This window comes from Lissotriton vulgaris, chromosome 11, assembly GCF_964263255.1.
Source record: "Lissotriton vulgaris chromosome 11, aLisVul1.2, whole genome shotgun sequence".
Taxonomy (NCBI): domain Eukaryota; kingdom Metazoa; phylum Chordata; class Amphibia; order Caudata; family Salamandridae; genus Lissotriton; species Lissotriton vulgaris.
The window spans coordinates 744,859,810-744,885,157 of record NC_141699.1 but is presented as its reverse complement, the minus strand read 5'-3'; the positions used below and the strand labels follow the sequence as shown (position 1 = coordinate 744,885,157).

The window sequence follows — 25,348 nt, the reverse complement described above, 5'->3', positions numbered from 1 at the left end:
CCGGGCTTTAAGAGGGAAGTAATGACCACCTCCCGCATGGAGCCAAGGAGGACGCCGTGGCCCAGTGATTCCTCGTAAACCTCACGGAGGACAGGGGCCATGATATGCTTTATAAAATTCAGCAGGGATGCCATCGAGACCAGGAGCCTTGCCGTTCTTGAGGGACATAATGGCCTCGCGAATTTCATCCAGTTCAAAGGGGACCGCTAGAAACGCCCCGTCACCATCACTAAGCCAGCAGAGCGCCACATCACCCAGATAGTCTGCGTATGGCGTATCGGCCACGGTGTCAGAGGTATACAGTGTGTGATAGTGAGATGTAAAGGTATCAAGCAGTGCATCCGAGCCCCTGACAGTGGTTCCCTGATTGTCAGTAAGTTCCAGTATAGTGTTGTGGTCCAATGGGGCCTGTGTAAGTATCGCAAGTGCCTTCCCTGGCCTATCGCCCTCGCAGTAATTCCTGGCCTGCCACTGTTTCCCTCAAATTTAGCCTCCCTAATAGCCTCTTCTTCATATTTCGACAGTGTGTCCCTAAATTCAGCATGCACATCAGGGCTGTCGTCCGTCACGATGCGAAGCTCCAAAACTTGCAGCTCCTTTTCTAATGTACGAATAGTGTTTTGGATATCTCGCAGGACCCCAAAGCTTTTGGATATGCAGTAACCTCTAATGGTTACTTTAAAGGCCTCCCAAATGTGTTCAACCGAGTCTACCGTTCCCCTGTTTCTGGGAAAAAAATGCAGCTATCTCTTCACCCAGCTCAACTCGGAAAAGATTATCTAACAGAGCCTTAGGTTGCAGTCTCCAGTGCGGTCGAGGGCTATCCCACCCAGGTATGCGGAGGTGCAGCAGTGCGGGACTGTGATCAGAGTATGACCTTGGCAAATGTGTCGCTCTTAACACCCCCGCAGTTATCTCCCTGGTAAGGAGAAAATAGTCTAACCATGCCCATGTGCCTGCTTGTGAGGTAAAGTGCGTGCCTTCCCTCCCAGTAGGATGTAAGTGCCGCCATATGTCCACCAACTCGCCCTCAGCAATCACGCCATCCAGCGCCTACCTCGCCCTAGGCTTGTAGTGACTCACCCCGTCTGCCCTATCCATCTGCGGTATCAAAAAAATGCCAAATTAAAGTCCCCGCCCCAAATAATGTGGCGAGATCCGACGTCCATGATTTTGCCCCAGAGTGTGGTAAAGAAAGCGGGCACATCTATGTTAGGGGTATAGCAGGTAACAAATGTATAGGTGTCACGACCCAGTCGACCCCAGAGGAGGGCATACCGCCCCTCGCTATCCACCAGCTCTCCGCATTTATGAAAGGGTACAGTACGAGCAAGAAGGATGGTGACCCCTCTCGCGTAGGTGGAATAAGAGGAGAAGACCCGGGCGCCGGACCATTTACTCGCAAAGGTGGTCCGCCCCTGCGGTGACAAGTGAGTTTCCTGCAACATAGCAACCTGGACATGATGTCTGTTGAAATAAGCAATTACATTCCGACATTTTTTTGCATTATTAAGCCCTCTAACATTCCATGACATGCAGGTCAATTGTGTATCAGCATTTCAGGCAGCCATAACCAGGAGAATAATAGGTTAGCCAATCTTGTTCTGTACGATGTAACAGAGCCCACCTGAAGTAGTCGATATAAGTAACCATGATAGTGCATAACTCGAACATTCGTTCCAAGTAAGGAAAGCCCCCCCCCCCGAAACAGCCCATCCCCCCTCCCACCCCAGCATCCCAAACATGCCAGCGGCCATCATTCCCCCCCCTCCCTCCCTTCAACTGTAACATCTGAACAGTACATATGGGGAACACCCATGAGGGAAACCACAGCAAGGGCGCACAACCACTTCTCCCGCCAATGGCCTCCCATACTATGCAGCCTTCGCTGGAGGCCAAGGCAGAGATAGTGGTCCTTGGAGTACATTACCACTGGAGAGGTCAGTCAGTCCCATGCTGCTGCAGAAAATCCATGCCCCCCACACACCCCGAGCAGGGGCCGGGCAAGGCCGCAGAGGATGGCAGTAAGTCTGGCCCAGTCAAGGCTTTGTGGTCAATGTTCATGCGCATCAGAGGGCGGGTCCTCTCCCTCCGGGTCTGCCTCGACATCTCGGCCGCCCCTCCGGGCCCTACGAATTGTTTTTAGGAAGTCCTCAACTTTCTGGGGATTAGTGAAGAAGCGATTTTTCCCCTGGTGTGTGACTCGCAGTTTCGCCGGGTAGAGCAGGGCATACTCCACCAGGGCCTCTCGCAGTTTCTTCTTTACGGGTAGGAATTTGCGGCACTCTTCCTGCACCAGCGGGGTGAAATCAGGATATATGGAGAAAGTGAGTTCATTGTATTTCAGAGTTTGTTGAGTCCGGGCAGCCCTAAGTGCCACATCTCGATCGTGGTAATTCAGTAACTTAGCAATGATCGGCCTAGGCGGCAGTCCGGGCTTGGGCACAGGAGCCAAAGACCTGTGCGCTTGTTCGACAATGAATTGAGGAGAGAACGCATATTCCCCCACTGACCCCTTGAGGAGCTTCTCGACATAGAGTTCCATTCTACCTGTGTCCGTGGATTCCGGAATGCCCGTAACGCGTATGTTGTTGCGTCGGCTACGGGCTTCCAAGTCCTCGTTCTTGAGCTGTAGAAAGTTGTCCATACGGGCCAATTGTGTGGTATGGGAGGAGGTGATGTCATCATTGTCCGAGATACGTTGCTCAGTGGACGTTATCCTTTCTTCGTGTTGGTCTACCTTATGTACCAGGGCGTCCAGCCGAGACGACATCCCATCAACTTTTTCCACAACTGTGGCAAACCCCTGTCTCATCTCTTGAAATAGGCGGTGCAGGTCGAGGTCCTTGGCAGGAAAAGCAATGGTAGACGAATTTGCGTCGCTGGGCCCTGGGTCAGTAGGCGTCGATTTTGTGCCCTTCCTCGCCCCATCAAAACTTATTTTCGTCTGGCGATTTTCGGGGCGCACCATACTGCTCTCCGGCCACCCGCCGTCTGGTAGTCCACTCACCACCTCCGCAGCTTCGCAAGGTTTTAGACGTGAAGAAGGATAGCGCCGACACCCTGCCAAACCGCGCAGTGAGTCTGAATGCTGCAAGCAGGTGAAGCGGAGGTTGGGGATTGTGGTCTGGTCGTCAGCCTGCGCGTGCAGTGTAGTTGCGTGGTGGAGATAGGCTAAGGGGGCCTTGCAGCAGTAACAGGCCAAGGCTGTTCAATGTTAAGGAAACTCCGAGAAAGGAAGCGCTACTCGGCCATCCAGGCCGTGAGCCAGTGGCCGGGATCCGTCAACGTGGCCCTCGGGAAGTAAGGGCAAGCCAGCAGTAGGCAACACAACCGCAGGGGTGTGAAGCAATGCGGTCAGCACAGGCTCCGACAGCTGTCATAGCCGTCGCACTAGGCAGCAGCGGCAGTGTTCACAGGGCAGAATGTCAGGCAGGAGACCGCGCTGGGCCCAAGCGCCGCCAGACAACCTAGGCTAGGGCTCCCACAGGGTGGGCATGCGTGCCCCCGCTCCCCGCCGATCACCGGTCAGTCGGGCCGCCACCGGTTCTCCGGACCTCCTCACCTCACCCAGCGCGGGAGCGGGATCCTCGAGCAATCTTCCCCCGCCATAAGAGCACGGTCTCAGCAGCGGCCGCCCCAGCGGCTCCCCTCGATGACTGACACACAGCCCGGACCGCGCAGAGGTGGTAGGCGCAGTTCTTAGGAGGTGGGCCCGCCGGAGGTAAGCCAGGTATTACGGGCAGGCACTCCCGGGGTCAGCCAGCATCCGCAGTCAGTAGCAATCCACTCCAGCCACGATAGGGGACAGACCCAGGATCATCCCAGGCGGCAGAGACGAGGAAGCGAGTGGGGCCCGCAGCCTCGTGGCGAGCCGCAGCCTTGCGTAGCTCCCGGCAGCCGGCCCTCGCGCCCAGCAGTCTCCGAGGATCTGGGCGGCAGATTTTCGGAGGGCGATTTCTCCGGCCCGAAGCCGCTGGAGCTCCAAGCTTCAGGTCGAGTGTAGAGGGCCACTCGCTGCATCAGATGATGTGCAGCATTACAAATTTGCTCGCCAGTGGTGAAGGATATATGGAGGATAATGTTCCAAGGAGCGGGAGCTACACAGCTAGGCAGCCATTCCGCGTGTGCGCCCTCTAGCACCCCCCAAAAAACCTCCCTAACTATGCAAAGATTTCCACAGACCTTTGCGAAGGTTTCACAAAAAAAAACCTTCACGCACCCCTAAAATAGACAAGTTTCGTTATTAGAGACAAACGTGCAATCCCAAACTCTAAGGAACATTGCCACCACAGGTCAAATATTTAACCAGAGCACATACTTTCACTCCTTGTACAACAGGACCAAAATGCCTTGACATGGTTTCTTGAGAAAAAATTGTTCAATATAGAAATATTCTTTCCCTCACAACCCTGCATGCTACTTCAGCAAAAGGCTAGAGAATGAGTTGTGACAATCAGTATACACACATAATAATTTGTTTTTTATATAGCTGTATGGATCCACGGTAACCCAGTCCTTTCCTTTCTAAGCGCTGTAAATAAAAGATGATACCACTACCAAATTGAAGACACTGCTTTTTCTCGACAAGTGGTGAAAGATGAAGGTTGAATATACTCTGCTGGGATTTTAAATCCTGACCTTCCAAACACAGCAGTTTAGCAGTGGCGAACAGTAGAATGGGCTTAATTGGTGGCAGTGGTTGCACGTGGTGGGCACCAGCATTCATCTTTGGGGACAAGGACATATTCTCCTAATCAGACTTTGACTCAGAGAGAAAGGAGAAAGATATGTAACCAGTAGCAAAAGGAGAAAATCGAGATAAAAGAGAACCTGTTCGAGTTCGTAAAGAGCTAGTAAATATAGGTCTGTGGAAGAAAGGCGTGATGAGAGGGAAACACGACTTGGCAGTGTTGGTATTCGGCAAGCCCAGCACAACTAGTGGCGGGCTTCTAAGAAAAACAATTGTATTAATTTTTAAAATAAATTAAGCATTGGTGGCGAGAATTCATCTCACTGCCCTATTGTGCTGAAGTGTGCACAAAAATTGATTCAGGCCGGACTGGGCTTTTACTCCACCAGGCATTTCCCCAGTAGGCTGGAGTCTTTAGAGGCCAGTTTTGAAGACCCAGGGTTACAATTTGTTGTTATGACAACGCTCAAGGCAGCCTCTGGTAACAGGTAAGTTTAATAGTCAAAATTCACTCAGATAGCTACATCCACTCCAGCCAGCTCCTAACTGTCGACTGTTGAACGTGGTCACTCAAAATCTACATTCTGGAGCGTGGCCAGGAGCAAAGATTCTACGGCAACACTACATATTTTTCTTCATAAACAACATAAATAACATTAACTACACACAGACAGTCAATTATTTTCATGTACTGGGCAGCGTAGGACTGGCCACAAGTTAAAGTTCAACAAGAGCATTTTAATCAGCAAAAAAATCCTAATATCTATTGGGAAGTTTTATATGAGGTCCTGATTTAGAAATGCGTACAGCTTCAGAGGTGCATTCTAGAACATACCAACAAACCTGTTCTCATCATTTTAACCTGATGGAATTGAAAAAACAGCATCAGTAAGACCATCACCTCTTCCTTCACTAAAATCAAATAAGGGGTTTTTATGTGAACCAACTCTACTGGTGTTTTTCTGCATTGAAACCAAATTGCATGAACTGATAATTATTGCTACCAGAATGAGAATCTACAAAGGTGCCAAATCTTGCAATCATTCAACTTGGCAGGATTGGTAAATACTTCACCTGCTTGTACAGGATCAGACAACTTGGTATCTCCTTTGCAAACCTTGGATGGCCTTTTATTTCTGACCCATTTGGCAACCTTAAAAGCGACTTCTTGGTTCCACGCTTGCAATCGTAACAATGAGTTAACTGAGCCTGCTTAATGTTCATCCAAACTCTTGTGGGAGACAAATCTCTCTGCCTCTTTTCAGTCAACCATTACAAATGATCATGTGTATAGTTCTCTACCATGCAAAATGTTAAAGGGGTTAAAACATTGCATAGTCAAGCTAGTGTGATAAGCCCAAATTAACTTGGGCAATTCAACTTACCAAGACAGATTCCTTCAATTAGCAATCTGTACGCTACCCATGACCACACTATTGAAACGTTCTACCATCCAATCCCAGCAGGGTGGTACACAGAAGTAAATTTATGTTTAATCTCATTCCTTGAAAGGAAAAACTCCACTTCTTTCAAACAAAATTGAGGACTGTTGCCACTTAATAGGAATTTAGGTAAACCTTCTGTCTGGACCATCTCATACAGAAACAAGACTTCATTGGATGCATCAGTTCTCGTTACAATCTTAATCTCAGGTCACTTGAAAAATAGAACAATTACTACAAAAAGATATTTCACAGTCTTACTGGATCCTCAAATAGGACCAAGAACAGTATTAGCTAATATATCCTACTGTGAGACAGGAACTTCAACTGGGTACAAATGGGCCTAAAAGTGACGGAATTTATCTTCACAGATACATCCCACATGTTCATGAACAAACTACTCAACACCAGAATCAATCCTAGAACAACAGTATTGTTCACTGATTTTCCATTCCGATTTTACAATACCTAGACAACCCTCATGATTAATGTTAATTATGAGGTTCCTCTGTTTACAAGGAGACACCATTTTGCAACCTTCAGCAATAAAACCTGCTTCATCCAAATGTGTCTAATCTCTCACTTTACAGTACTTTTTACACACATAAGTGAGAATTTATTTTTGTTTCATCCAGTTTACAAAGTATTGTTGAATGTCTTTGAGTTGTTCATCTGACTCATAGGCAGCGTTCCACTCTTCCATAGATATAAAGCCTTCAAGTCAGGCACCACAACTGCAACACAAAAGTCACTCCAAGCGTCCACAACCAATTCTTTTAGCAGCAATAGAGCTTCACTAAGAAAAACAGCACCTTTGCTCTTTAACCCAGGAAAGTATGGTATAACATAGTTATAACACAAAAGCCTTGATGACATTCTAGCAATGCTAGTCTTGGCCTTAGGAGTACCGCTGGAGGTTAGGATTTTGGTCAAGGGTTTATAGTCGGAACTCGACTCAAAACGTGTGCCCCACACAAATTGTCTGAACTAATCAACTCCTCACCTACAAAACATTTCTTTCTCTGTGCCTGAAAAGAACTCTTCAAAATGAGTGAATAATTATGTAGCAATGCTATGGTGATTTACTTTCCCCCTCTCATCAATCTGGAGCAGGACTGCACCAACTCCTCTTCTACGTCCGTTTGTGGTTACTACCGTTTTATAAGAAGGATCAATAACACTAAACAGTATGACCATACAGATTTTGTCCCAAATAGTATCAAAAACCTTTTGAGTTTCTTTAGTTCACCTAAACAATGTGTTTTTTCATTAAATACTGGGGAATATTATACATGTTTTTTTCAGTAAAGTTTCCACAAACTTCAAATAATATTCAGCCAACCCCAAAAGTGACCTGACTTCCTTTTTATTTGAAGGTGAAGGCACATTTGTGATTGCATCAACCAATTCTGATTTGGGTAATATATCCTTGTCACGAACTAAATGTCCTAGGAACACAAACAAACACATTTGGAAAATTCTGGTGTCAACCCCTTATCTTCTACTATTTCCAGCATGTTCCTTTTTTTTTCATTGTGTTCTGCTCTACTTCTTCCAATGGTAAGTGTGCCATCCTGAAAAAATACAATTCTGTTCATGTCTTTGAAACCTCTGTACGTCAATCTTTGCAAAACGACCGCAGCCAATGCCAAACTGAAAGGCATACAGTTCAGCTTTCTTCACAAAATCGATTATATCTTTAAGTGGAGATTCGCCATAAGGGAACAAACTCTCTGGAATTTGAGAACCGCTAGTGAGCATGATTATCTGATCTGTGATTAGTTCAGCATGTAAACTCCAGGACTTGGGAAAAAATCCATCTTTTTTGAGGAAAGATGCCTAGTCTTCATCGGTTTCAGTTTCTATTGTTTCCCTTGGAAAAAATGCCTGTCAATTGCAGCACAAACTAGTGGTGAAAAGTAAGTATCTAAATCATTCAAAGCAATTTTGAAAACCTCAGATTACTTAGCTGTTCTGACTTTCTGTTCCATTTGATTGTAGATTTGTAGGCCTTCGAACTTAAAGTTTGTAGAAAGTGTTTTCTTCAAAGGAGAAAACTCCTCCCGATTTTCATCTTCTAGTGTAGAGATATAGCTTGAAAAATAATGTCTCCATTATTGGTATTAAATTAAATGTTCTTCAGGTACCAGTAAAAATGCTATTGAACGAGTTACTGAGAATGTTTGTAAGGCACTCACTTTCTCTCAGACTTCAAAATGAGAAGATTTATGTGACAATCCTGCTGGGTACCCATGTGAGAAGAAACGCTGTATAATGGTATTTGTTCTAGTACTAAAAAACAAAATATGAATGCCTGTAAATGAACTGTGCAAATATTTCAGAATATATCAGAAGTAGGAAAGAACACATCAAGTAATTTTTTTGTTATTCTGAAATAAATATTTTAATAGGATCAGAAAAAATCAAAACACTTGGGGATGCCATTTCCACATGATATTTATTGTACGTTATCGTTTTATCAATGAAACTGTATGTATGTGCAAATGTAATGGTCATGTCAATTAAAAATGTGTTGTCTGTAATGGCAGTCCGCCATTATGCAATTTCACTCCACAACACTATACTTCGCTCTACGCCAATCCACTCCACTCTAGAACATTCAATGGCACTCTACGTCACTCCACTCTACTCCACTCCATTCCATCCTATGACACTCCATACCATTTTACACTAACCCCTCCACTGCACTCTACTTGACTCTATTCTTTGTCACTGTACAACACTCTAGTCTACTCTACGCCACTCTGACATTCTACGCCACTCGACTCTATGACACTCTACTCCATTCCACTCTACGATGCTCTATGCCACTACACTCTAAGACACTCTACTCCATGCTATGCCACTCCACACCACTCTATGCCACTTCACTCTACGCCACTATACTCTAAGCCACTCTATTCTTCGATACTCTTAGACACTTCATTCTAGGCCACTCCACTCTACAAAACTCAACAACACTCAGTGCCATGCAACGCTACACCACTCCACTCTGACACTTTACTCCACTCGACACTACAACACTCCACATCACTTCATTCTACTTCGGTTTACTCCATTCTGTGCTATGCAACTCTACACCCCTCCACTCTATGTCACTCCACTCTATGACACTCTACCCCACTCCACTCTATGCCACACCACTCTACAATACTCTACTCTAAGTTACTCTATGCTACTCTATGACACTTCACTGTAGGCCTCTCTAATCCACTCTATACCACTCCACTCTACTCTACTCTAGACACTCTACTCCACTCTTGCCACTCTATTCTACTATCCTTCAGTCTAGGCCACTCCACTCTACTCTACTTCACAACACTGTATGTTACTCAACAACTCTTTATGCCACTTCACGCTACGCCACACCACTCTATGGCATTCCATTCCTTAGCACTTCACTCTACAACACTTTACCCAACTCTATGCTGCACTACTCTATGCCCCTCCACTCTGACACTCCAAGTGTCATGGAGTCTATGCCGCTCCACACTAAGCCACTCACTCCAAGATACTTCACTCTACGTGACTCCACTCTTTGACACTTTATTCCACTGTACACTATGCCTCTCCACTCTATGCTATGCCACTCTACGCCCCTCCCCTCCCCTATACATCACTTTACTTTATGACACTCTACTCCGCTCTACTCCACTCTACAACACATCGCTCCACTTTACTCTACTCTATACAGGGCCAGACTGACTGTACCCAGCATCAAGCGTTTCCCAGGAGGCTGGAAAGATGGTAGCCGGTTTTACAGTGGTGCTGCAATTTCGGCCCACAATAACAAAAGCAGCAAGCAAGTATCTCCAGCCTTCCGGATCCAGGCATTGCTTCCCCAGGGGCTGGTCCGAGAAAATTGCCAGGGATGCTTTGGGTTCCTAGTTAGGGTCTGACTCTGTACCACTCTGCAACACTCCATAACCCTCCACTCTGTGACCCTCTACAACACTATACAACACTCTACTCCAAACTATGCCCCTCCACAACACTATGTCACTCTACAAAACCTTACTCCACTCAAAGCCCCTCCATTCTGCGACACTTTATGCTATAGCACTTTATGCCCCTCTACTATGCTTTATGACACTCTATGACACTCCACTCCACAAACTTTTATCCAAGCTGACAAGCAGCGATGTTGATTTATAAAATGGCTAAAACACATTGTCAAAGCCAGTAGCAGGCACGACTTTCTGGGTTTGACAATGCTTTTTTTGTTTATGATTTTTGATTTCGATCACTATCTAAAAGAAATTTATAATGTGTCACATTCACATGGTGGAAAGTTCCATCCAGGACAGCTCAGCTCATAAAAAGGAACGAAAAAGGAAGGCTGAGAGGAACAAGGACATATCAGATCCAAGATGGCACTCATTCAGTAGTGCACATGATGTGGAGAAGGCGGGGTTCTGTGGAACAAACGCTATGAGAGATGGTGGAGTAGCCGCTTGCACGTACAGGAAGCAAGATCCCTCTAAAACGTACATATAATAAAAAAATTCTACTTCCAACACAGGCATGACGTCTCACACTGGTAGTTCCACAACATGCAGACAACAGTCCATCAAAGCAGCTGTTCGAATGTGCGAGAAGTAGCTGGGAAGGCCATGTGGCTTTCAGAGACATCAGGTTGTGCCAGGTCCCAATCGTCAATTTCTGTTGTAACAAAGCTGGAGGCACTATCTGGTAACTATGATGCACAACCCCCTGGGACACCTACATCCACTCCAGCCAGCTCCTAACCGCTGACTACTTCTGGAGTGTGGAAAGGAGCAGGCCAAGAAGGAGGAACTTTACAATGGGACCTCTGTTGCATTCCCCAGCTCCTCGAGGTTCATTGCAGCAAGTCCAAGGAGACCTCGAGTGAGGGAGGAAGGGAGAGAAAAAGGGACCAGTAAGCAGGGCCGGACTGGCCGTAGCGGGCACCGAGCATTTCCCCAGTGGGCCAGAGGGATGGGGGCCGGTTTTGGAGCAGCAATATCGCGGCCCCCTGTAACAAAAAAACAGGAGCAGTGCTTCTTACTAGCACCGCCACCCCGCCCCAGGGATGGCCGCGCAGCAATCAGCCAGGGCAGGCTGCTGTTCCCCGCACGGTCCTGCCAGTAAGGCATACAAGGGAGAAGAGTGAGACGATAGAAGGCAAGAGAGAGAGAGAGATTTGATGGATGCAAACTAGGAGACTGCGCAAGGAGACTAGGGGAGTGGGGCTGGTTTGAGCTTTTTTTTGCCAGAGCTGCTTCTTGTTCCCCAGGCCGGCCCTGGACGGATTTATTGGTGTTAAGGTAATATGACAAGCAATTTACTTCCTAAACTCAAACCTAAACACAAGGCTCTTGAAACTCCTGCTTTTGTTTCTCATTACACATCTGTCATCGCTTAACCTCCTCCAGCTCTGCTGCGCAGTGAAATGGGCCCCCGCAGGTTATTTACATTTTCATTTCTCTAACTAGGCTACTTAAACGAGCTTTGCTATAAAACACGACTGCACGACCGTAAACAGCGCAGAGACAGCTCCTCTTGGGGCACGTCCACGCAGCCTGGCTGTCTTCACCTCTGCCCGCCCCGCCCCTTCCTTCCTACCAAGTTACACTCCTGGAGCCGCTCCCGCTCTTGCCTGAACAGCGCCCCCATCACAGAAAGGCTTGCTGATGGGTCATTTGGTATTGTAGGAGGGTCAACATTTAGGGAAATTCCTATCCAGTCCCCAGAGGGCCCTTAAATTGAGACCAAACATTTCTCTAGGACTGGCCAGTATTTTCTTACACGATATTATCCACTGACAAACCCTTCGTAAAACACGCGGATACCTCCTGTAGGCAAAACCCAAATAGTTCTATTGCCACAGTAGACAGGACAGTCAGTGACAGATTCCAGAAGAAAATATGACATTATCATACGTTGAACAGTCTGATGTATACTGGAGATTTGCTGTAATGTATGTCAATTCACACACTTGTGTCTTTTCTAAAATGCAAATAAATAAATGTTAAAAATAAAGAAGTTAGATCATACGTTTTAGATCAGTCATTCAGTGGTGGCAGGTACGGGGGTGGGGAGGTGGGGGAGGCGTTCAGAGGGGGATGGGGGAGTTGAACATTTTTTTTAATTCACTTACCTGATATTCTCCCTGGAGGGGAGACAAGCAGTGTCTATGGACACCTTCAAGGAGTGTATGTGTCAAACGGCAAATTGTCTCAGGAAAAACTCCCTACAGCTTAATGGGGGAAAGACAGAGGTGGTGTATTGTCCTGCCACCAGAGTGTCTCGACACCTGCCGATAGAGTTTAAACTTACTTCGGAGGCTGAACCTCTGACTCCAGCGACAGTGGTACGCAATCTAGGAGTTATGGTTGATGAGAATCTCCAAATGGATATACAAGCCAACAAAACTGCCTGTGTGTGCCTTTCTTTGCTGCGAGTATTGATTAAGATCCTCCCCCTACTCCCAGAAGACACTCGACCACTTGTAGTGAGAAGTGTAATATTGAGTAGGTTGGACTATTGTAACTCTCTGTATCTGGGATCACCACAATATATTGTGCAGGGGCTGCAGAGAGTACAGGCAATGGCAGCAAAGCTGGTGCTAAATAGACAACGCGGGTCCTCTGCGGCACTGGCGCTAAGAGATCTTTACTGGCTGCCCATCAAGGAGAGAATTTGTTTTAAATCACTCTGTATTGTTTATAGGGCAACACATGGACAGGGTCCTATCCCCCTGCAAGAAATGTTCACTTGGTATAACCCACGGAGGCAGCTCCGATCGTCAAATACCAATTTGATCCCTACTACCAGGTTTAAGAGGTCCCGGAAGGGGGGGTAGAGCCTTCGGAGTACTTACGTCACATATCTGGAGTGCGCTGCCTATGTTTCTTATGCAAAAACAACAGGTGATGGACAGAATGCAGAACAATGTCATACATTCACCCCAGTACAGAGATCTGCACCTAAATCCATCGTTTTTTTGCTCACCATGCCATTCCAGTTTGAACCCAGCCATATGCAAATCAGTCTTGACCCTGTGCCCCATGGGAACAGTCCAGCCCGAACTGCCAAGCCAGGTCCTCCCTGGACTGGAAACAAGCATCCAAGGACCGGTTTTGGGCTTTCAGCCCTCATCAGCCTGGGTAGCTTGATTCCAGTGGCATGGAGAGCACGGGACTCACGTCTGAGCATACCCGTCCCACTCGGGGTGACAAATGCAAAAACAACAGGTGATGGACAGAATGCAGAACAATGTCATACATTCACCCCAGTACAGAGATCTGGGCCTAAATCCTTCGTTTTTTGCTCACCATGCCATTCCAGTTTGAACCCAGCCATATGCAAATCAGTCTTGCCCCTGTGCCCCATGGAAACAGTCCAGTCCGAACTGCAAAGCCAGGTCCTCCCTGGACTGGAAACAAGCATCCAAGGACCGGTTTCGGGCTTTCAGCCCTCATCAGCCTGGATAGCTTGATTTCAGTGGCATGGAGAGAACGGGACTCACGTCTGAGCATACCCGTCCCACTCGGAGTGACAAATGCAAAAACAACAGGTGATGGACAGAATGCTGAACAATGTCATACATTCACCGGTCCAGGACTGGACTGTTCCCATGAGGCACAGGGTCAAGGCTGATTTGCATATGGGCATGTCTGAACTCGGGTGGTGTGGAGTGCAAAAAAACGATGTACTGGGGTGAATGTATGACATTGTTCTGCATTCTGTCCATCAATTGTTGTTTTGGCATTTGTCACCCCGAGTGGGACGGGTATGCTCAGACGTGAGTCCCATGCTCTCCACACCACTGGAGTCAAGCTATCCTGGCTGAAGACGGCTGATAGCTAGAAACCGGTCCTAGGATGCTTGATTCCGGTCCAGGAAAGACATGGCTTGGCAGTTCGGGCTGGACTGTTCCCATGAGGCACAGGGTCAAGGCTGATTTGCATATGGCCATGTCTGAACTGGGGTGGTGTGGAGTATAAAAAAACGATGGATATAGGCCCAGATCTCTGTACTGGGGTGAATGTATGACATTGTTCTGCATTCTGTCCATCAATTGTTGTTTTTGCCTCTGTTTCTTAGGCAGGAAAGCTCACTGATCGGGTTCAGGAAGTGTCTGAAAACCTGGCTCTTTCCAAGGAACGCTTCTTAGCTTCCCTGCTATTGACCACTGACTCTACTATTTGATGCTCTCTCTTTGATCCAAGCACCAGGATACCCGTAGGGTGGCAGTTTTGCACTATACAAGTTTCCATTCCATTCCATCTCGCCGTGTCTCTTCTCCATCTCTCACACGTCCTGTCTCTTCACTGAAGCACCCAGGCTCCCCACACCCAATCACAATGCTGCAATGCTTTGTTGTGATGGGTCTGAGTGCCATGGTTTGGTGCTTAGACATGGGTTGGGGGCCCGGGCAAGTTCTCCACCCAGGTAGTAATGCAGCATGGGTGGAGAACATGCAAAGTGCGAGTGATGCTTTGGCCGACCCGATACGGCCAGTCTAAGCACTATACTTTAAAGTGCAGAAACCACTCCTCCTCCCTAAAGTCAGGGGAGCCAAACCCCGCCCGTGACAATATCAAAAACAAAATGATAATAAATTCAGGGATTATCATTTTATTTTTTCTGTTAAAAGCGCTGCGAGGCCTCCGGGTGGTTATGCGCTATACAAGTGGAATTTTTCATTTCATTTCATTTCATTTGTTACACTGTTCTGTGAGCAGTGGGGCGACGCTCCTCTGCCTTAGTGGAGGAGCCGCCACTGTAGTCGTAGGTCGCAGTTGAATTGATTCTTGCTCAGAAAGTGGGGTGAGGGCATTGGATAGAGGAGGCTAAACAGCTAATAAAGCTGGGTCCAGTCATCAATATTAGTGGCATGTAAATAGTGCAACAAATATAACGTAAAAAATATGACAAAGATTCCGAATTTTTCATAAGTGTAATTCTTTAACATTTGGATGCGTTTCACTTTAGTGATATAATGTTTTTATTACATCACTAGCAGCCCGTCCCGACGTTGTCCCGGTATGAATTGCTGCCGGCCAGTAGTATATTGTTTTGTAGGATTTCGTTTTGATAGCATTTCTTATCTGTGACAGGCCTGTGAAACCCTCCGATTCACAGTGTACTGCTGATGCATTTAAGAGTGCGCGTTCAGTAGTGTGTGAACTCGAGTTTCCGTACTTTATTTTTCCTTGCAATATTATATAGTGCGAACTCGACAACATGGCATGAGCACAATTTACATTACAGAAGAACACATTCATTTGTGGTAGGCACGGGGAGACAAAGCGATTTGCCTGGAATCACAGGATGTTGAGCTAATGCTGATATTCGAATGTAGCTCCCCAGCTCTAAAGTTCGCAATTCTAGAACTTGTGGTGGGAGGTGTGTCTAAAAGTGTATGTTGGTGCTGGCCATCAATGAGAGAGACCTGTGCATTTTTCAAATGGGTGGTGAAAAAATGTGAGTATGTTGCTGGAGATGTGGGCCGCCGTGCCACCAATATACTTACCGGGGAGGGTAAACACCCATTATTCCGCAACTTTCTTTCCGCATACAATCACTCCTCATACTTTCATTACGAAAGTACCATGACTCCGCAATGCCATTATAACGCATGGCATTACATTTTATATGCTTTTACCACGCATACATTTACAACAAAATTTGTTGTAAATGCATGAATGGTAAAAGCATGTTTTTTTTAATGTTTGGCTAAGGTAAGTATGGGTATAGGGGTATATGTTTTGGGGTACTGAGGTATATGTTTTGGGGTGTTTGGGTATTTTAAGGGTTCAGATATAGTTTTGGGTTTTGGGGTACAGGGGTATTTTTAGGGTTCAGGGCTAGGTTTGGGTTTTGGGGTATAGGGGTATTTTTAGGGTTCAGGGGTAGGTTTTGGGGTACAGGTGTATTATAAGGGTTTAGGGCTAGGTTTAGGTTTTGGGGAACATGGGTATTTTAGGGTTCAGGGATAGGTTTGGGTTTTGGGGTACAGGGTTATTTTTAGGGTTCAGGGCTAGGTTTGGGGTTTGGGGTACAGGGGTCTTTTTAGGATTCAGGGGTAGGTTTAGGTTTTGGGGTACAGGGGTATTTTAAGGGTTCATGGCTAGGTTTGGGTTTTGGGGTACAGTGGTATTTTAGGGTTCAGTGGTAGGTTTGGGGTACTGTGGTATTTTTAGGGTTCAGGTCTAGGTTTGGGTTTTGGGGTACAGGGGTATTTTTAGGGTTCAGGGGTAGGTTTGGGTTTTGAGGTACAGGAGTATTTATAGGGTTCAGGGCTAGGTTTGGGTTTTGGAGTACAGGGGTGGGTTTAGGGATAGGTTTGGGTTTTGGGGTACAGGGTATATTTATAGGGTTAAGATGGGTTAGTGTTTAAGGGTGTTGGGGTATTTTAAGGAGGAAGGGTGGGGTATGATTATTGGGTGCAGGGGTATTTACAGGGAGCAGGGTGGGATTAGCACACGTTATGAGACATGGCATGAAGGGCGGAACGTACCACACGCCCCCAGCGTTTGTCACGCCCACAGCACAACGCAGACACGCCCACAAGGGACTACTTTGCTGGCACAGTTCTTTTACCTTTTAAATGTATATGGTGGGCCTCTGCATAGCCTATGTCCTTCTGCTGCAACTGCCCTTTCCAACGCTGTATTGGGTGTTGTGATTGGTGCTGTGGTTCCTGAGAATACCCACCTCAAAGGTTTGGGCTCTCTCTTTATTATATTAGTATAGATAATCACTGCGTTAAGTGGCAGCCCACTCCAGCTCGAAGAAGGATATAATGCTGCTGATTTTTCTGACGATCCAATACCACATCACGCTTTTTTGAAAAGGACACGAATACCATTCTACTCTGAGCACTTACATAGGTCTCCATGGTGCCCTCACTCTTAGCCAAGCTGATTCTCTCCGCCTTGCCCCTCAAATTACAAGCATTGGCAACGCCAATAGTTCTCGACTTTATGGCCTATTGGATTTGCCAATTTTTTTTTTGCAGTGCTGCACAACATCTGCAATGACCGCACCCACACAAAGACGTAGGTGCTTTTTTTTTCTTTTTAGTTATCGATCCACGTTGGACCGGTAACTAAAAGGAAAATAAACGTGGAAAATACAATTTTTTTAAGTGGGGGGGGGGGGCGAGGGAGCCGAAGCAACATCAGGGAGGGTCGCGAGAATGGTGATGCAACTGTTGGCAGACAGAAGAGAAGGGTGAGTTGCTTGGAAATACCAAAACGACCAACTATTAGAGGAGAATAATAATAGCAAGAGAATTCTCATCTGTAAACATTTATATGTCACTAACTGATTTGATCAAAGATTATGGCCTATATGGCAGTTGCCAAGCACGCTGGTATCCTGGAAGTAGGATTGAAAGTGGAGGACTACAACACCTTCCGAAGCTTGGCTAGGCATGGAAGTGTTGAGTTGAGTCATTATTGTTTTAGTTGACAGATTATTCTATCTCCCTCCCTGCTTACCTACATTGCATTCCATGCAACGATTCGTGCACCCCACAACTCTCTCGCATTACCAATATCTACGCCAGCGGTTGTGTCTTTCTTCATATAGGGCCATTCCTTTGCAAAATCATCTGCATACAGACTCTTAAGAATTGGTTGAGAAGAATCCGGTACAGGAAACCAAATGCTTACAGCGTCAAGCTATAGGTGCAGTTGTAATGTTACAGTGAACATCAGATACATAGAAACAGCCCCACATCAATTGGAGTTCCTCCTTATTTAGTATAACTAATGTTTTCAAGTTTATAAAGATATATCATTTGTGACTGTGATCTGCATATTTCATCAGTCCAAATAATTCATCTATGTTCTGTTAGGAGGATAAAACATGTACCTGTAATGATGAATCTTTGAGCCTTGTTGTGTGCGAACTTATCCGTTTTTGGTGAAGGTCAGACTCATTGGTGAAGGTCAGACTCCCCTGTGAAAAAGCAAGAAACCTCTGTCAAGTGTCTTAAATTCAACAGTATCCCTAGAGTAATAAGCAAGCATAATACTCCCTTCATTGTCTCCAATATTTCTCACATTGACCCTTTGCAACTGGAACATTAATTTCCCTCCGTACTGAATCCAAAGTCACAGCTGTGTGACAAGCTCAAGTAGTTGTGCTCAGTCTTATAACATTTATTGTATTCTTAAGATGGATTACATTTTAGACTTCTTGAGGTTTTTAGAATGTGTGTATAAATATACTGCATTGGAGTTAAGGGATTAGTCCATGTACAACGCAGAATCACATTGATATCTGGCTGCTGTTTTTTTACCTACATGTATTTTATATTTGTTTGAATTATTGTATTGTGGTTTTCTTTTATGGCCTACACTAGGTCGAATAAAGATTTTTTAATTGAATTTGAATTGACAAGCAGGACATCACAGAGCTATCAAGGCAGACCTGAAATAGAAATGAACAACCTGCATAAGTCATCAGGTCTGAGGATACATAACTGCAGGTAAGATAGCATCTCCTTCCCCCTACAGTGTAAACATGTTCTCACTCTGCATTACTCCTGTGTCAGCATAAGCATGCACAGTGAGAAATCTCAGAGATGCTGAATGATTGACCTTTGAAGGACTAGGTCAGGACCAACAAAACAGTATGCATTGCTTGTGGTCAGAGTAGAAGTGTATTTTCCATGAAGGCCAATCAAGATTGATGAACATAGGCATTAGATACAGTTATGGGAGTTTACAATTAGTGATTCACAACATTTATATTGTGGATATTGACTTTACATATTTAACATTGACTGAAGGTTTTTTTTTATAACCAATTTTTTATTGATTTTTGGTTGCAACAAAGAAAACAGCACCATTCAGGAATACATCTTAAAAGGCAACACCAAGACACAAACATATCACATTGGCATAAAATAGACGTACATAGGGTCAATATCGGCAAACCCACTTCCAATCTAGATATTGTATCAGTCTAAATTAGGCTTCTATCACTCCGACCCACATGCCCCACATTCTGCGAAATTTCTTAGGACAACCCCATGCCACATAAAGTGGCCGTTTCCGACTGAAGATTTAAGGTACGTTCTATACTTCCAAGATGGAAGCTGAAATGGTTGTGGGTCTCGTATATCTTTCCCGAGCCAAGATGGCATCCACATAGTGAGAATCACATCCCAAACTGGAACAACTGAACTAGAATGTGGCAGTTAGTTCTGACCTCTGGTATATCACAGCACCTCCTGTGAAAGACCGTGCGTTCCAATGGCTGTGCTTTATCTGCTCTTCTATTGCTTAGTTTGAAGACTGAATTGTGTTACAATCATCTTTGGAATATTCTCTTCACTGCAGCAGCTAAATATTTTCAGTGGAACCGGGGGTGGTTGGAGCGCTGCCATCAGTGTTTGTACAGAGTTGGAGATTTCTTCAAAGGCTGAATAATTTCATGACTGATTCTACTGAATTAAAGATAAGTTTTTGGACTACCTACTTGAGCATGTTTTTTGTACGTACCGCAAACGGCATTCAGTATCATTCAAGGTAGTTGAGGGATTATGTTGAGCATGCATATAACATCACGCAGCAGAAGAGTTAAACCTTAGAATAATATTTCATACGCTTTGTTATAGGCAAACCATTTGTATTCACGAACACATATCGCTGCAGAGTGCTACCCAACTCTACAAAGTACATCAAACATAGTAATGGCGATAGTTCAGTGCACATAAAATGTTGTTTCCTTTCTTCAGGACGCAAGCACATAAGACAAATCCATACCCGGTCCCAGAGAGGGTGTGTCTTTCCCAATTCCCCTGCCCGAGTTCTCTGGAGTGGCTTTCTAACCTCCTCTGAGTACAAAGGGGGCGAGACTGAGCAGCATCAAAGTACAGACATCGCAGCAGACCACTGACAGGCGGGGTTCTCTAGAGTCCGTTTTTAAGGGGCCACTTGGCTCAAGACAGAAAGCGGAGGGGGTCAAGGTATAGTGAAAGGCAGTAAATCACAATGACAAAAAGTGGAAATGTAATAATATCTAATATATATTATGCATTTACCATACGATAGGTTCCATAGGCTTCACATTAAACCGAAAATGCCAGATTACCCACCGAAAAAGAACTTGCATTTTCAGTTTGCACTGAAAACCATGTTTTCCCCCAAGCACTCGACCCCCAGGATCACTCAGAAAGGCTCATCAGATCAGAGTCAGGGGTAGTGTGGAGTGAAGAGTGGCACAGAAGATGTTACGCTCCGATTGCTCCAGGCAGGAAGCAGTACAGGGCATGTTTGCAAGCTTCAGGGGTGCAGGGAAGAGGAAGGCCGTCAAAGGGGCTTCGTAGTCCTTTCTTCTCCCCATGTTCTCCCATTTGACCGAGTAAGGTGGCAGAAGAGGCAGTGACAGCATGATCAGAGCCCTCGAGGGCTGATGGCGAGCTGGATGGATGGGAAATGCGAGCAAGTGGAGCGGGGACACCACATAATTTGTTATTTTACCTGTAGCAGAGGCCGCGCTCCACCTTCAGGAGCCTGTGAGCTCTGTTAACATAGACTTCAGCATCCTCTTCCTGATCATAACATGTGCAGTGGAGAGGCACATATGCATAAGGGGGGAGGATCAGTGAAATGAATGTAACATTGAGGTAGATAGAGCCTGGTTTGTAGGAAGAGGTCCTGCCAAGCCATGAACAGACATGCTGAATATTTGCTATGCTTGTCAGGTATATTAGATGTTTTTGCAAACAGAGGAAGTGTGTGAACCTCTTGGAGGTTTATCTTACAATTGGAAACGAGCAGGGAATGAGTTTAATGCAGAAAGATATTTAGGTGGCTAGCGTGAACAGTAAACCTTTAAAATTGCCCCACCCACAGCTCCATAATTCAAGGAAATTGCCGAAAGCAGCTTCTTGTTAACATTATTGTCATTTATCACCTTCATCCACAGTCACCGTGCTCTCACAATATTTATTTTATCAGTGCCGTTTTTGGTCCTGAGAAAGAAGCTCCTCTGCTACGCTTTAAGGAGCAGACACAACCTTCAGCCAAATCTGAAACACTCAAATGCATTTACAGAAACCTTGTCCAATAATCCTACCCCTGCACAGTTTCAAAACAAAAGAATAAACAGTGCACACCTCTTATTGCTGTACGCTAAAAAAATTGAAAACTGCAAAAAGATTTGCTGTAACTGTAAAGAGAGTTCAGGCGGTGGAAATGAGGTCACGTATGTGTTGCTGTATTTGGGTACATCACCGCAGTAAAGAGGAGTCAGTCCTTAGGCAAGAGGTCAACCAGACCCTCTTAAGGCTTTACTCAGCTTAAGGACCTATCATGACCTCTGGGATACCTTTGAGTATACAAAGTGTTAGAAATTGGGTTACAGGTTGACTGAGGTGTGAGCTCTGGTCAAGTAGCAACCATAATCCAAGGCACAAGCAAACCCCAAACTAACCTGTGCTCAACCCCTTGGAAGCTTGGCACAGAGCAGGCAGCCTTAACATAAAGGTAATGTCTTTGTGCAACACTTCAAACACTGAAAACACCACACAGAAAAGTCCCACACCAGGTAAGAAAAAATAGAGCTTTCTTTTTATAAATAAAACAACAAAAAACAGGAGATATTGAATTTTAAAGTTTTACATAAAAATAGCGGCAAAAGGCATAAAGCGCCCACTGGGGATATCGTATAGATGGGCCTGGACTAAGTCACAAGTTCAGGCCAACCGGAATGGAGTGCGGGTCGGCTACAGGGACCCAGTTAGGTCCGCTGAACAAAGTACCTTCAATCCCGGTTTGTGGACCGTTGTAAGGATCCATGTCAAAAATGCATCCTGCATCCAAAGCAACGTGTTGGTTTCAAGATGTGGCGAGGATGCCATGAAAGGGCCTTCACTGCCATTGAGGATCTTGTTAATTAGGCTTGCAAAGATAAGTTCGGTGTTGAAGATGTGCTGGGTAGTCGGGGCGATGCCTCAGTTCCTAGGAGCTGCGATGCGGAGTTAGTCTTCGTCGAGGCTTCCGACAACAAGCAAGTCTAGTGCCTACATCGAAGATGCATTGTGCAAGGGCGGTTCAAAAGACGTTGTGGGAGCGATTAGGGGCTTTGTGATGGGTCCGATCCATGAAACAGTGGAGAAGAAGTGGAGTCAGCTTGGGGTTGTGCTATGCAGCAGAGGGGATGAGCCATTTCCACTGGATCCACAGAGGCTGATAAAGAACCTGAAGCCCACTTCCAAGGGTTCCGGTATGGGGCGGCACCACTTGGTAGGGTTGACTCACAGATTGCAGAGTCCCAGTGCAGATGCAAGGTTGTTGGAAGCCTATGTCACTGATGCTTCAGATCAGAAGGCCAGCCAAGTAGACCTTGGAGTCACTCCGGGTTCTGTGTTCAAGAGATGCAGGCCCAACTCCTCTCACCCAGGCAGGATGCAGCAGTTCAGCACAGCAAATCGGGGATCTTGCAGAGTGCAGCAGAGTAACAGCCCTTCAGCAGAACAGCAGTCCTTCTTCCTGGCGGATTATCCACAGGTCAATTAGTGTACTGAAGAGTTGGTGTGGGGTTCTTCCTTTATACATAGTTGAGCCTCTGAAGTGTGGAGAAGCATCTAGAGGCATGCCTTTGATGTGCACAGATGCCCTGCCTTCTGAGCCCTGGCTCCAGATGCACTACAGAGGTAATGCAGCACCATTGTGTGGAGACAGGACACAGCCTATACAGTGTTAGTGAGGCTGCGCCCAGCTACTCCTTCCGTCCTGCAGTGATGGTCCACCCAGTCACACCTAAGCTCCCATTGTGTTTAGTTGTCTAGGAGGAATACACAAAGCACAGGTATCAACTACACCCAGTTATGTGATCAGAGACAGACTACAGGCACCAAATGGCTAAGGCAAGAAAATGCCAACTTTCTAAAAGTGGCATTTTCAGAATAGCAATTTAAAGTTTGACTTCACGATAACGTAGGATTTTAAATTGTGATTCCAGAGATACCAAACCTGAAATGGCCATCTCTTTCCATTTGGAAATTACACTTATATGATGTAATAAGGTAACTCCAATGTTATCCTATGGAAGATATAGGCCTTGCAGTAGTGAAAAACTAATTTAAAAGTTTTTCACTACCAGGACATGTAAAACTTAAAAAGATATGTACAACTTTTTAAAGACTTTTTACAGGGTGCAGAGACTTTTTAAAGACTCTGCACGCTGCCCTTGGGCTGTACAGTAACTTGTATGTTTTATATAGGAAGGTTTGGACCAAACAAAAGGATGTTTTTACCAGGTCAAAATGGCAGCCTAAAACTGCACACACTAGCACTGTGATGGCAGCCCTGAGACATGTTAAAAGGCTACCTAAGTGGGCTGCACAACCGGTGCTACAGGCCCACTAGTAGAATTTAATTTACAGGCCCTGGACACATTCGACGGCTACTTTACGGGGGACTTATAAGTAAATTAAATATGCCAATTGGGTTATTACTATGATTTACCACAGGCACATTAGCACTTGTTAGCAGTCCTAAAACCAACAAAACGAATTCAGCAAAAAGTAGGAGGAGGAGGAAGGCAAAAAGTTTGGAAGTGACCCTGCAAAACGGGGCAGATCCAGCATCGAGTGAAAAGTATTTTTTATTGCATCGAAATGTTTAAATATTGAAAGCCACATTGTTTTCAGAAATTGCGAAAGTACCCACTGTAACTCAAATAAACAGGAAACCCTAAAATTAATACACCGATGTCAAATACAATTAACAGGCAATCTTACAATGAAAACAGTAATCTCATGTGGTTACTAAGCAGTAGTTAAACAGATGTTAGACACCATTTCACATAATGACGGCTAGGTCATTGGCTAGGCATGCTAAATAATGTTGATTAAGCTCAGATATCCATGTAGAACATGAGCAGGTAACTTACACAATGAAATGTGGGACTTATAGTCCGAAAAGGTAATGTTCACAAACAACTAATGTTCATGGTCACTTATGGATACAGTATTAACAATGTTCTGGCATAAACAAGGGTTACTTTGTATCGGTGGTAACTGTTAAAGTTCACAAACATCTAAAAAAACACAGCACAAATAGACCACAATATCAATTCAAAATATATTATCGTGGTGTCTGAAAATGATCATGACAGTATCTCGAATTACACATGTGCAGTAAAGACTCCATGAAAGCAAACAAACTTTGAGGTGTCACAGTGGACAAAGGACCCAGTAACCCGAAAGCACACAGGATCTCCAAACTGACCCCAAAAATGGGTTCTGTCCAGTGACCTACTTATAGCACAATAATGATGATTTTAAAAGATGCCAAAATTCCTAGAGCTTCCAATAGGCCTATTTCGCTGCACAAGACCCTGAAATTGGTAAATTACTGTTGAATTGCATACCAGCTGCCATTGGCAAGGTGACCTGAACCTGGCATGGACTGCCCTCGCAAAGTTTATGAGGAAGGTCTATGATGAGGGCATTGCCATCCCTGACATCCAAAAGTATTACTGGCCTCATAACTTATTGTGATTAATGAATAGGCATTTGTTCCCCATGAGGAGCCATCATTGACAGCTGACCAGAAAGCTATAAAGAGGAAGTTATATCCAGCGGTCCTGTATAGCTCAAAGTTTGCAAGAAGCCTCCCAAACCACACGTAAGTACTAGTAGTCACATGGAATGTAGCTTACTAAAAACCTGGAGTGGGATAAAAAACAAACACCAGGAACCCTTGCCCCTCTTTGGAACAGTGACACCCTGATAGAAGGAAGAAAACTCACTCAATTTGCTAAGTGGGACACAATTGGAATCAGCACCCTGGGAGATATATGAAGGAAGGGAGCCCCAAACCCACAGGATTCTCTACTGTCGGAATATGTGTTAGCAAGTATGGAGGCCTTTAGATATTTGCAGGTCAGACAAGCACAAATTGGCAGAGCTGCAATGATAGAGGAACCCTCTCTATAGGAGGACAGATTACTCGGTGAGCCCTTTTTGAAACAGGCCAATTCCATCACAAATAGGAAAATAATGAACAATTCCTGGATCCACTTACTCAATTGAAGGCAGGCTGGGAGGAAGACCACGGCGAGTTGGATGAGTTGGGGGAGGCACTGAGATTCCCATAAGAAGTCGAATTCGTGCAGGATTTTGTTAAGTGCAATTGCACATTCTGCATAGGTCCTACTATTCTAGAGTCGCACTATTAACAAGAGTGGCGGTGAA

At 45.4% G+C, this 25,348-nt stretch overlaps 1 protein-coding gene across 3 annotated transcripts in view; it reads right to left on the bottom strand.

Moving 5' to 3' along the window:
- The window catches only part of PPP2R3A (protein phosphatase 2 regulatory subunit B''alpha), a 1,213,285-nt gene that overhangs the window by 593,139 nt on the left and 594,798 nt on the right, over positions 1–25,348 (bottom strand). For all 3 annotated transcript variants that reach the window (XM_086943861.1, XM_086943862.1, XM_086943863.1), the window contains one exon: positions 18,007–18,093. The gene's annotated coding sequence lies outside the window, so the exon portion shown is untranslated. The remainder of the gene's footprint in view (positions 1–18,006; positions 18,094–25,348) is intronic.